Consider the following 11,255-nt stretch of genomic DNA (forward strand, 5'->3'; position numbering starts at 1 on the left):
CTGTAGTCCACGTCAAGTTTAACGTGTTTTCTTCTTTTTGGATAATGCCGTTGTTGCCAGTTTACACAAAACTATCTACCACTGTATAACCAAGCATTCATTTGTTTTATTTTCAATTTCATAATTCATTCGGTAATTAAAAAATGTAGCTAAAGTAAATATTATATATGAAACTTAGACTGCCTCTCTATACACTAACGCAAAAAGGAATGACAATTATTTTTTATGCCCCATTTTAATAACTATGGCTATTTTCAAGCAATTTCCTTGGCAACTCTGATGCAAATTAGTTGCAGCATAATTCGTGGAAGTGAGATAGCGCTGTAGTATGTTGGTCTTGTTTGTTTCGCTCTATAATATCATCTATTTTTCTATGCAAGAAAATTAAATTGTTTTTCTACTGTTAATGACGTTATTACGTTGGCGTGTTTTATGTTTATCCATTTCATTTTTGTTTTGTTGTAGTTTTAAGCTGAAGGCCTCATAGCCAATGCTCAATAAATTAAAAAAAAAAATAAGAAAAAAGAGTAGAAGAAAACACCTTGAACATTTTTCTTACAAAATTAAGGATCCTGACAGCGTATTTTTATTGTTATGGGATGGAAAAATAGTCCAAGTTTGGGCAGACAGCGATGTCAAATCACTTCACCAAAAACTTCATCAACCATAGACTGTGGTACCTCATCAAATCATATGTTTATTTATGTAGGTTACTCTTTAGTTTATGGTATGATTGGGTGTCGAGGTGTTTGTTGAATGTTGATTTCAAGTGCGGTGGCCGCGTAATGCTGTTTATTATTGTTGCTACTAATTAGTGCGTCCAACAAACGTTTCATCTCAAAAGTAAGTATTCTTGCATCACTAGGTTACCACTCCCTACAATTTTCCTTCATCATCAAAGAACCCTTCGACACTTCAATATAACGATTACGTCGCTCTTAAAGAATCTAGATATTTCAATTGCGCATTTCGGATTTTGCACCCTGGATAGCTCAATTAAGTTAACTGTTAATCACGTTGTGTTGTTGGCGGTATGGCGTGGGGCGTGTAGTATCGTTTACATGCGGTTCTAAAAATGTGTCGAGACGCATCAGGACCGTCCAGTCGCAATCGCTAGTCAGTGGCGCTCCTTCTAAATATGGAACGGGTGTTGGGGAGCGTGTTTAGGTGTCCTCGAAGTGGAACAGTTCATCCCTGGTTATGTAACGACCCTTGGGCTTAGCACGTGCAGTTGGTCGCACGCGGCGTGCGACTGCGGCGCGCTTCCACGTCGAAAGGACGTCGCAATCAACCGCGCACGCGGTGAGCGCGCCGCCTCTACCTCAGTTTCCTAGCAACACGCTGTTGATGCCACTACTGACCTAATGAACACAAAAACATGCTAGTTGTTACATCATACCACTTTCGAAATTTTCGCTTGTTATTGCGTTGCTAGGGAGTCAGAACCATAACATAGAGGTGTCTTCAATTTGACCTTTGTTTTGCTAGACTTTGATCATCCTTATTAGTGGATTTGTGAGTATTTTATGTTAACTTTTTATAATCCTATTTGAACCTATTGACCTTGGTTGTCAATGGCATGTTCATATCTTTGGTAGACAACACAAGATTTCGCGTGATGCGATTGTACATCGGAACCCTGAAGTGGTGTCACCTATAAATAACCCTAGACCTTTATATGACCTAGATCTCAGTTAACACTTCCTGAAGGAATTCTAAATATAATGGTCACCCAGAATGCTGTTCTAGTTTCAAGCTTATATGTATTTGTGCCTGCAGTAACTAAGGCAACTTTTAGAAGCCTCCTGTATCTGTATTGACCCCAAAATTACAAATTAACTTCTAAAGTTACAGCACTACTGATATTTATTTTTAATGAACAACTGTATATATTCCACTATAATTTGATTTAGCTTAAGATTTTTAATTCAGATTTGAACACTTCCAAGTGTAATAATATTAATAATATGTAGTGCTTATAAAATTATTGAAACATTTAGCACCAGATTATAAATAATCTTTGATAATAAGGCCACATAATCTTTAACCAAGTGATAATTTTCTGTACTTGTTAGAAAGAAACTAAATTTTATGAATTCTTAAACACTATCATAATTCAAACTATCAATATGATATGATAATATGAAAATATTTTACTGAAATTACAAAATTGATTGAAGTCTAAAATTGATTTATTGGTATTAATCATTTAAAATTTTCACAGCACTATTTGAATCATCTTCGAACACAAATATTTAGAATAGTTGAATGCAGTTCAATTAGTTGTTCTGTTTAGTTTCAATAATTCATTTAGGTAGAGTTATAATTAAAACAATTCTATTTTCAGGCTAGGTATAAGTTATTACTAGAATTTCTTACATGTTCTTCTCAAGAGAATTTGCCTTACTAAAACAGGCAATTTTGAAATTTCAAGACTAATGATACTTACCCATGATAATAATTATAATGAGTGACAAATGTTTGAACTGTACAATTGGAATACTTGATAAATTGAAAATGCCATTTATTTATTTTACAACCAAATGTGAGTTAATTGTTATGGCGTCGTGTGAGCGCTATTAAAATAATTTAATAAAAAGGTATAAAGTACTACTATATGACATCATGGCGTCGTCACCCGTTCGTACAGAGGTGTTTCTTGTGAGTAAACAAATTGGTTTTATATACAGGCAGGCTTGTCTGTGTTATATTTTTTCAACAAACAAGTTTCCTCATTCTGTCGCAATAACAATAAGAATCTTTTGTTATAGCTTCCATGTATTTATCTGTTGTAACATTTTATAACAGTTTAAATTATTTAAATGTTTTCTAGACCACAAACTTGCAACTTAGGTCAAGCACTTATGCTGAAGATATGATAACTTTATTCAGAACTTGCCAAGTACACCGCGATCATTATGTACACAAAACGCGCTGTAAATAGGACCGAAAATAAACGTAATCTGTACAACAAGAAATACTACAACATACATGATATTTATATAAATTGTGTTGTGTTCAGATATTTAAATTGCGATCTGAAATTATAGTTATCTCATTCGTTAAGATTTCAGTTGGAAATTCAAATTGACCAATCACAAGCCTTCAAACTGACCCTTTACTTTCACATTCAGTTTCGTGATCTTCCATATAATTGGTCGAGTTACAGTAGTTAAGTATTGGAAGCCCTACGAACGTGTTATCTTGAAATCTTTTATACGATGCGAGTTACATAAAGTCCGTGCGGTTTATTTTTGAATGTTGTTTAGGTCCCTAGATACGGCGTAGTAACATTGTTACGTAACAAACTCTAGGTTAACTTCTCAATAGTATAGTATAAAGTACTTATCTTTGAAACCACGTGAGTTTCTTTTATATCTGGTCCTACTTTCGACGCGTACCAGTACATTTGCGCAGTCACGTGTGGCAACAGAAATGTCGCGTCGTCGCGTCGCATCGCGTCTCGTTTGCTTTTGATATTAGTCAATTTCACGCCCACTGAATAGCTGTAACTTTTGTTGTCTCGTATTTCGGATCCTGTAGTTACTTTTGCACATTTACGGGTTGGGAAAAATTAGACCTATTGTACATACTAGTAGACGATCGCATTTCGACTATTTGTGGCATCAGAAATTTTATGTTGAATCCAGGTTGAATACAGGTTGCCTTAACGACATCGTGTGAGTATCCACTATACTGAAAATAATATATTGATTTCTACTTCAGGCCGGTAATCGGAGTAATGAAGAAAAGCCTTGATCGATCGTATTCATTATATACTTTATCAAAGCAAAACTGAAACAGCATGATACCTAATCAAGCTTTGAAGTTAACGGACGTTTGTACTTCTTGTTTTTCAGCTTCTAGTCTTTTTTTTATAATATCAAGTGGCAGGATGCACAAGTCGTGCGACTGATGGTAAGCTTACCATTACACGCCTGTCCATAACATTTACAGTGCCACTCAGAGCTTTCAATTGTAAAGATCTGAGGGGCCCGTCACCCTGAGACATAAGATGACAAGTCCCATGTGCCTGTAATTTCACCAGCACCCTTACCCTTCAAAACCGGAACACAGTAATGCTGACATTACTGCTTGGTGGCAGAAATAGGTAAGGTGGTAGTACTACCCTGGATAAACTCTTTCACAAGGAGCGATTTAAACGCCATTTTCACCTGTCTTAGGCTATTTACAATCCAGGTTTTTCAGGTTACTTTTACTATATAATCCGCCCATTTAGGCTTCTGGCGGCCGACGCTTCTGTTATCGGTCCTCGTTCTCCTCTCCAGCACTCTTCTAACATTTCTTGACACTTTCTTGACATTTGTGTATTATTTATTACTTTGCAACTACAGTAGGACTAGCACGACAGGGCGCGACTAGCGCGAGAGCGATGTAAAGCGCGAGATACTACTATTCTCGCATAGAGATCTCGCGTATTATATCGCTCTTGCGAAAATCGCGTCTTATCATGCTAACCCTACAGGCTGTGCAAGGTGCTAAATTGTGACTTGTGAAATGCTTGTGAAGGTGTTCAGTGCCTAGCCACGACTGAAGAAGTGAACAAAACAAAATCGTCTCACCAATTATGTTTGAAATCGATCAATTGATCCATTTGACCTGGGGAATTGGAATAAGAGGCGACGAAGAAAATATGGAATTATTTATTTCGTAATTCGCGAGCCCGCGACGCGCTATGTGGCTTCACTGATCCGCTGTATCAAACATCGTTAGCCCTTTTCACGGCTGCTAATATCGAATTATCTTTAGAGACGCGTTTCATTTTTAACCGACTTCAAAAAAGGAGGAGGTTCTCTATTCGACTGTATGTTTTTTTATGTATGTTACGCGATAACTCTGGCAAATTTGTGAACCGATTTTGAGATTCTTTTTGTGTTGGAAAGAGGGTACCTCAGTAAATGGGTCCCATTTAACTTTGAAGAAAATATTCCACCTCCAAGGGTGGCAAACTTGGGGATGAATCCGGTTTAGCGCACTTTCCGTTAACCAATTTCATGTAATTGCATTAAATTTTCAGATCGGTTTTTTTTAGTACTTTGTACTGAGATTATTAGTATATTAGAATTTATAGATATGTATATGCGTATCGGTTAATACAAGACGCGTCTCTTTCCCTCAAAAATTTAAAGTTATAAATTATTTGTTTTGGAATTTATCAATAGTAGTAGCGGACTTTGTTCAAAAAAAGACAAAAATCAAACAAACACGCATAACAATTTAATCGGTATCTATGCGTCAAAAAAGGATGTTAATTATCATTGAATAATTGACTTCATTTAGTCCCCCTCTGCCTTTCATTCAGGCCATCATCACGCAGGAACTACTCCAGTACATTTTAATATCCGAAAAATACCGGCACTCGCTACGTTTGCCCACTGCACAGAATAAAAAGGAATTGTATTAATAAGAAAGAGCCATTTCTCAAAATATTTGCTTATTCTGAAAGAATATTTATTAAAAGTAATAAAATATTGTCATTACAAAAATACTGCTTATCTTTTTCTAATACAATTTTACTCTTAACGTTATCCTAACTTTTAGGCAAATACGTTCACTTCAAGTTTTTATTTCATTCGTAATCAATTAATTGCACATTGCTTACATAAAGAAATTTTTATCTCTCACATCAAATTTAAATAGTCTTAAATGAATTCAAAATTTCTTGGGTGTATTTTAAGAAAATATATTCTTAGACAAAGAAGAAGTAGTTTGCTATTCAGATTAATATTCTAAATTCTAGAGCATTGACCTACCAATATTCTAGAGTATATTTTTAAAGCAACATTTCGTTGCGTTTTCATAGTCAATGTTGTAGTGACATGTCGCCGAAGGCACACGCGGTAACGATTACTTTTACTTGTGCTTGTAATGATAAACAGACATTTATCCAAAGAAACAATACGTAGTATCTCTTTGTAGTTTGTTAGTATGTTCTTTGTAGCAATATATTTTTTGAAATTTGGTTTCAGCATGAAATCAAACTACACTTGTAACAAGCACAATTTTAACATGCAATTAGTTCCATCGCACCTCTGCTAGATGGCATTAGTTGTACTCTGAAACGCGCTATCGTTTTGTTAACTTCAATAGTATAAGTCATCTCATATGACTTGAATTGCGGCATTTATGTGGCTCTGAACGTCGCTAAAGTGTTTCGAGCCGATTCCGTCCTATTTCTCTACTACTTCAAGGCTTGGCACTGAACTCATTGACCTTCCAATGAATTGCATGCTTTCACGCTAGTGAGACATACTGTTGGGTCCATAACCCTGTAAATGTACCCCTTTTTGATAATATACGCCTTTCTACACCGAAGTCTGCGTATCAATTCGTCGTACTACGCAACCCCTACGTTGACCAGCGCTACACACTTAAATGTAGAAAACATAAATCTCCAATCAAATAATGAAGTACCTCTCAATTTTTCATTCTTTTTTTTTTCAAGTAAAAATCAAAAATTTCTAATAACTAATAAATATTTTGTTGAATCTAGAGTAGCTTTATGATTTAAGTAAATTAATTTGCTCTTGGACTAAATATTTCTGTCTTATAACTAAAATACACTTTTGAAATGTTTTTTTTACTATTATCAAGTAATTATTCTCTAGCGTCTATAGCATAGTTTCCCGAACTTTTTGACTCACCCCTACTTAGGCAAGATAAAAAAATTTCAATAATTTAAATAATTTAATATCATGATGTGTTACTACCATATTTTCATTTTTTTTTTGTGAAAATACTTTACAAGTTTGTTATTATTATTGACACAAAGATCGACGACAAAGCAAAATTCCTTCGATCTGACTGGACTCTAACCAGTGTCATACCGTTAACCGCTCTCAACCAACACTGAGCTACAGACCTAATCAGCAGATCTTGTTAATTTCTGTGTGTTCATTACAGATCTTTGTATTGAGTTTAACGGATTTTTTCGCATCCAGTGGCGGTCTTGGCCCTGTACCTACCTTCGTTCTCCGTCCGTTCGTCCGAAAATAATACTGTTCGCTTGTTCTTGCTACACAAATCTTGATTATGATGTTGATAAATAAAGAATAGTTGTAGATCTTAAAAATATTATTTATTTCGTTTACTTGATTATAAAATAAATACGCGCTTGCTTATGACAATGCCTTGATTGCAAATGTGTATAAATTATAACTAAACACAAAAATGCTGACGCGGTAACATACTTAATGTGCGCTATTAACCGTACAATGACTGTCGAATAAGTAATACTCGACTAAATTAAAACATTAAAATTAATAGTTCTTACTTGATGTTGTCTTTTCATTTGGTCGCGTTTTACTTATTTAACAGTAATTGTTTTGGACGGATATCGGACATGGCATAAGGCAAACGACAGTCGGATCGCACAAATTTTTTTTCACCTAACTAGCTCGGAAAGGCTTTCATAATAGAAATCTGCGCGCAAAAGCGTTTTTTGCACGCTAGCGTGGAAAAGGTTTTTGAAATTCGAACTTGACGGTGGACTGTCGTGCGCATAACTTTTTCTGTCGATGAAAAAAAAAAAAGATAATGGCACGTTCAATTAAGCGATTTGTCGTACATTACTTATTTAAGTAACATAAATCCGTTGGTATATTTTTTTCTTATTATTGTTGGCATTAAATTGACAATGATAACTTTTTGTGTTTATTAAATTATTTTAATTCGTCGAAGAACTAAAATAGTTTCACTAATCACTTAATCGCACAAAATAAAATTACAAGCAAGAATAAAAAATTGATGAGGTGTATATTCAGAACGCATCCGAAGATAAACTTTTTCTTTTCATTAAAAAAGGTTTTAGAGTACTACTGTTTTTCTTTCATCTACCATTTCCCCACTATAGTGAGGTGAAAAGTTGTGTGTTTCGCTCGGCAGCAAATTTGTTTTGCCTTGAAACCCTCACGACGCTCAGAAATCTATATTTGAATCTTAGCTTCCCTCGCTTGCCCAGGTTTCAATACAAGCACTCGCTGCAAAAAACAACTTTGCAGCCTTGCATAACTATCATTACATAAATAACTATCATACCGATTTTTGTAGCAAGTATAATTTGAGATTAGTTTCACCCTTGTTATTAATCGATGTGCGCCTGCATGGAACCTAAAAGCGATGCCACTCGGGCGCTGCATGTTCCGGTGCGTTGCGACGCAAAGAGTGCCACACGAGCAATGCGGTGTCGCAACGTAACGCTACTTACTTAAATACCACCCACACTTGCGTCAATGTCTTGCCAAAGCACGCACAGCGTCTTGTCAACAACCCCATATCTTTCTACGTTAGATTTGATTAGTGACCCTCCCTACCGACCCTTAGGGTATACGGAAAGGGCACTATAGCCTGAGTGTGCACAGGAACCTTATACACACACGCTCACTTCCCGACACCGAAAAACGATGTCTCTCCAGCTCCCAATAACCGGGCGGCTGGAGGAACCGGAAGATATCTAGCTTATCCTCTACTAGCTCTCCGGGGTAGTGCCGGAGATGCCAATCGCAGTGTCCTGCGCCAATGTACGGACAAGGCTTCCAACTTAAAGGGCAAGAGCGAGGGCTCCTCGCTTCAGACCCTCAACTAGACCGCTACTAAGTCTTGCCAACACACGCACAGCGTCACAGAGCGTCGATACAGCGGCTGCAGAATAGGCTTGCTTTAAAATACACAAGTTGGTCGGAGAAAATTTATATGGTAATATACGGGGTCGTCCTAAATTTTGTCCAGTGTACTGCAAACATTACCATGTATTCTCTTTTAAACATTACGCGCAGAGACTCTACAGTGCGTGTATATATAACATTATTAAACTTCCTTTCCTTAAACAAAGTACATCTTAAAATAGAACACACTTCATCTAATTAACTTTAACAGGACTTGAAGCATTCTTAGGGTCGTATTCTAGAACTCCTATCAATGCTCAAGTCAGGATTGCACTGGAAATACGACCCTAATGGCAGGGACTTGAGTATGATATCAAGTGCTTTAAACCATACTCAAATCCTGACTTGAGCATTGAGTAGAGTTCTAGAATACAACTCTCAGTGTATCCCAATGTAAGTAGCACACAAGAAACACATTCACAAATTCGTCCTAGATAACATTATTGCTTCAGGTTACAGGGATTTGGACTGTGGTGAATCTTAGCAAATTGCGACGTAAACCAAATAGGTCGAAATACTAAGCAAATTATTATGAAAGTAGTAGCTATTATTACGAGTACATCCCGCTCGATCTATATTATTCACGCAGAGCTATAACTTCAAGTTCCTATAAAGTTAATATTATTTACGTCTTTATTTTCCTTTAACTTCCTAAACGGGTTATGTTTATTCGTGTTTTTCCCATAACAGTGTTGTCATAATATACCTAAATATTCGTGGTACTAAATTTCAAAATCAAATTGGTTAACGTTAACGTTTTATTTCAGATGTAATTAGTTGATTAACTATTACGTTAGATGAAGCACCTTGAAATGAACTGCGTAAATTACGTTTAAAATATACAAACGTCATCTTATGATCACGAATATTTATGCAAGTCATTATGTGCTACTTGTGGGCATTTCTGATTATTACACACCTTGTATATTTATTAATAGAACGTCTGTTAATTGAGATTTAATGTTCGTTTTGAAGCTTACTACTTAATTGTAGAAGTGGAGTTCCATATTAAAACTTCATCCCGGGAAGTACTGCCCCTATACTCGTTTCTGACGTCAATTTTACGTCTCAGAATGACGGGCGCAGTGATCGTGCTCCTTAGATCTTTGCGATTTAAAGCTTTGAGACGCTGATACTGTTATGGATAGGCGTGTCGCTTACAACCAGGCGCACAACTTGTTCGTCCCATTACTTGATATCACAAATAAATAACTTTTTTATTAAAAAAAGACGACCTCAAAAGCAAATAGATGTAATTCCACAATTACATCTATTTGCCAAGTTTTATTGATATCGGTTACTGGAAATTGCGCGAACCGGATTCATCCCCTAGTTTGCCACCCTTAGAGGTGAAATATTTCCTTCAAATTTACAAAAAAAAAAAAATCATCGAAATCGGTTCACAAATGCCGAGTTATCGCGTAACATACATACAAAAAAAATACTGTCGAAATGAGAATCTCCTCCTTTTTTTAAGTCAGTTAAAAAAAAGGAAAAATGCCTACTTAAGAAGCACCGTATAACATCACGATTCCCATCGTCTAGTCTGGGGGTGGTATTCCAGAACCCTACTCAATGCTCAAGTCAGGACTTGAGTATGATTTAATGCACTGAAAATCATACTCAAGTCCTTGCCATTAGGGTCGTATTTCCAGTGCTTGAAATCATACTCAAGTCTGCTCAAGTCCTGACTTGAGCACTGAGTAAAGTTCTGGAATACGACCCTATGAGACTTGTCTTGAACTTAGTAATAGAACTAATAGGTATTGAACGGAAAGTGCTTGCATTAACTTACAATATTTACAGCAATTTATTACTTGGACACATCTTACAAATTCTAAATCGATGTATGCAGTAATTAGAGTAACTTGTTAGGTCTTAACTAAACTCTAAGTTACATTCATTCGCGCTTAAGGGGACGATATATCAGATGTTGCTAGAAGCTTCTAGACCATAAGTCCCCCAAACTTTTAAGCTCACCGCCATTGACTTACAAATAAATGGACGACGGGTCTAATACAAAAACCATGAAAAAAATGTCCCAAGTCAACCTATTCGAAATTTAAATTGTAATGTCATCGCAGTATCGCGCTGTCCGTAGAACAAATGAAGACTAAAGCGGAGTGTCGCGCTCTGTATACGATTTTAGCGCCTTACAAGTGCGGACACTTTTTAGCGCGGACCCGACGTCCATATAATTGTAAGTCAATGCTCACCGCCCACTAACTCAAGATAAAAAAATTTCAACGCCATCTCCAATCTCCACAAAAAATAATTTAAAATACGTTTTTTTATATTAACCTAACACAAAAAAATTACGGACAAAAAGAAAGTTTGAGTGTAGTTTATTGAAAAAAAAAACCTGAATTATCTATAGATAATTCAGGTTTTTTTTTTCAATTGTGGTAGCACCCCCTGGACAGCATCAACAGCAGTCAATTGCTTCCGAGGCCCCTACTAGGACTCTTCTTTAATTTCACTTTGGGCAACTATGTTCTAGACCAAATCCTTAAAAATAGACGTAAAGACCATTGTTAGGATTTAGGAGTCTTTGTCGAAACATTAACAACC

Source organism: Hyposmocoma kahamanoa, unplaced genomic scaffold (assembly GCF_003589595.1).
Source record: "Hyposmocoma kahamanoa isolate Upper Pololo Valley unplaced genomic scaffold, ASM358959v1 168, whole genome shotgun sequence".
In the NCBI taxonomy this organism is placed as follows: domain Eukaryota; kingdom Metazoa; phylum Arthropoda; class Insecta; order Lepidoptera; family Cosmopterigidae; genus Hyposmocoma; species Hyposmocoma kahamanoa.